The following is a 3,004-nucleotide window of genomic DNA, read 5'->3' as shown; positions in this document are numbered from 1 at the left end:
TCAAAGGAAAGACTAAGGGACATTGAGCACAGACAGAACATCAGAAATGCACAAAGTAGTATACACATAGTAACACCAACCGAGAAATGACTAGGAAAAATAGAAAACCTAGAGCTAGCATGACAAAAAGAAAGCACAAACCCACCATCAGCATATTCTACAAGCTGACTATAGGCATGCACCATTGTACGCACATCACGTTTTACTACAATCACCACAGTAATACACTAAAGGGAGGGAAAACCGAAACGAGGTACTAAAATCTGGCATATCTGAACAGATCAAAGACGGGGAAGGCTCTCGAGAATTAGCAGTGTTCCAGTTCTGGAGCCAAGCAATGGTTACAGAACTATCTGCTTCATCATTATGTTTGCGTTATGTACTCTTCATTGAGTTCCAATTCACAGCAAACCATTGTGAAACGGGCTGGAGAGAGAACTCAGATGGGTAAGAGCACCTGACACAGAGGACACAGCCACTACAAGCACGGCTTACAACCGCCTGTAACTCCAGCCCCATGGGCACACATGGGATCATACATACATGCGGGCAAAACACTCATCTGCAGAAAATAAAAAGCGATTTTTTGTTTAAAAATTGTAAAATTACAGAAATTAAATATGACTAATCAGCAATTAATGAAACAATATGGAAACAAAGAATAAGCTTATTTTATGAAATGATATGCAGACAGAATAGTTTATACTTACATATATTACTGTGATTCCACAGCACATTGTAAAGTTGGACCTAAAGATTACTGACACTCTCCCCTTTTCCGAGGGGCAGGAGAGGGGATAGACGGATGAGGGAGGGACAAAGTGGAGGGAAGGGAAGGAGAGCAGCGAGAGGGCTACAATTGAGATGTAAAGTGAATAACCAAATTAGCTAATTAAAGTTTAAAAAAGATTACATACAGCTAGAACTGGTAAATTTACAAGAAAATAAAGCAATTTTCTGTGCTTTCAAGTTTTTATGTTGAGTTTTCTTATTATGACAAATTTTACTTCAATAAAAGCTGGAAGAGATTTCTTTGCAAAGAATTTAATGTTTAAGAGCTTACCTGATTTTTCAGATAGAGGAAAAAGCCTGGCCAAAAAGAGTTGAATTCGTCCACAGAAAACTGTATTCTGAGATTTAGATAATCTTCTGAGTAGATCTAACAACGTTCATAAATGAATAAAACAGAAGAGATCATTCAATGTTCATTACAATTATACCTGAATTAACATTTGTTCAGCATTATCCTAGAGCAAGGGCTCCTAAATGGAAGCAGAAATCATTGTCACAGAAAGAACTGTAAGTTAGAAACACAGTTCTGTGGACAAGATCAATGGAAGCGCATGATCAGTTTTAATAAGTTAAGACAACTTAAAAACAGATTCTAATCTACTTGTTTTTTAAAAAAATGTATTTATTTATTGTATATACAGTGTTATGCCTGAACACCAGAAGAGGGCATCAGATCTCATTCTAGATGGCTATGAGCCATTATGTGGTTGCTGGGAATTGAACTCAGGACCTTTGGAAAAGTAGCCAGTGCTCTTAACCTCTGAGCCTTCTCTCCAGCCCCTTAATCTACTTCTAAGACACCTTCATTGCTATTTAATAAATCACCTATTTTTCTGATCACATTCACCATTTTCTTATTTTTTTCAAGACAGGGTTTCTCTGTATAGCCCTGGCTGCCCTGAGCTCACTTTGTAGACTGGACAGTCCTCGAACTCACAGAGATTCACCAGACTTTACCTCCAAGGCATTAGCATTAAAGGTGTGCACCACCACACCCAGTTTACATTCACAGTTTCAAAGGAATAATTCAATGATGGATTACTTACCATTGCACATACGCAGTAAATAATTTTTGCCAGCAGAATAGAATGTATTCTGAAATGAAGACCATAATTACTACTACACTTTGGAAGTTGCCCACTCACTTCAATAAGTCAGCAGAATTAAAATATTAAAGAGAACTAATAATGTATGAGCCTATTTCACTTATTTCAAAGCATTTTCACTTGGGTGTGTAAAACAGCATGACACAGTATCTTGCAAACATCTAGAAGCGTGTGTGTTTGCTTTATCTTTAAAAATTTGTTCTAATTTACTCACTTTGAGTGTTTTGCCTGCATGTATGTATGTGTACCACATGTGTGCCTGGTTCTAGCAAAGGCTAGAACTGGGCACCGGGTCACCTTGAACTGGAGTTATAGATGATTTAAGCCACCATGTGTGGGTGCTGGGAATCAAACCTGGATTCTCTGAAAGAGTAACAAGTCCTCTAAACTGCTGAGCCATCCCTCAGCCTTTATTTGTTGGAGACAGGTTCTGCCTGTGTAGACCAGGCTGGCTTGGAGCACAGCTTTCCTACCTACACTCATAAATTCACAATACCACGCCTGATTGAGAGCATGCATTTCCAAGGTTTTTTTTATTACTTTTTGTAATAAATTTTTCTCTGAACACAGTATGCAATTCTTTCACAGGGACAAATGTTTTAGCAAACACCAACATTAGAATTACTAGCAAATAAGCCCCAAACAAAACTATCTTCTGAATTTTATCTCTATAGAGATAATATTAGCAGGAAAGGAAACCAAGGCACTTACTGACTTCCAGGTAGCAACATTTTTTTCGACAAAAGTGAATATTGTGTCACACTGATCCAAAGGAAGGCAGTCTAAGACGTCTCCCAACAGCACAAATGGTGTGGACGCGGTACAGACACCTGCAAGTGGGGTTCAAGTCAACGAAGAACTTTTGACACTGTCAAGCAGCCCATGCAAAAGAGCTCTGTGGTCATGCTACATTACAGAGTAATGATAAAGTCAAAGTTACTCTAGGTCTCTAAAGTCAATGTCAGTGAAGAACAGCAATGAAGATTTTCCTTAAGAAACGGCCATTTAGACTGGTGAGAAGAACTTTCACATCTCCTCATTTCCCTTCTGGTTTTTTTTTTGGGTACTTGCTAATACAGTTTCTTAGCCAACTGCATACGGTATGT

General features: G+C 38.3%; 1 long non-coding RNA gene across 1 annotated transcript; it reads right to left on the bottom strand.

The window, feature by feature from the left end:
- Positions 1–1,067: 1,067 nt before the first annotated feature.
- Positions 1,068–2,727, bottom strand: LOC129679105 (uncharacterized). Its single transcript, XR_008720514.1, has 3 exons — positions 2,610–2,727; positions 1,839–1,887; positions 1,068–1,159 (listed from the first exon to the last, which is right to left on the bottom strand). It is a non-coding gene; the product is annotated as an uncharacterized LOC129679105 (long non-coding RNA).
- Positions 2,728–3,004: the final 277 nt, after the last annotated feature.

Source organism: Psammomys obesus, unplaced genomic scaffold (genome assembly GCF_907164565.1).
Source record: "Psammomys obesus unplaced genomic scaffold, mPsaObe1.curated_primary_1811, whole genome shotgun sequence".
Classification (NCBI taxonomy): domain Eukaryota; kingdom Metazoa; phylum Chordata; class Mammalia; order Rodentia; family Muridae; genus Psammomys; species Psammomys obesus.
Note: the sequence above shows the minus strand (reverse complement) of the source record. Positions and strands in the feature narration are given on the sequence as shown.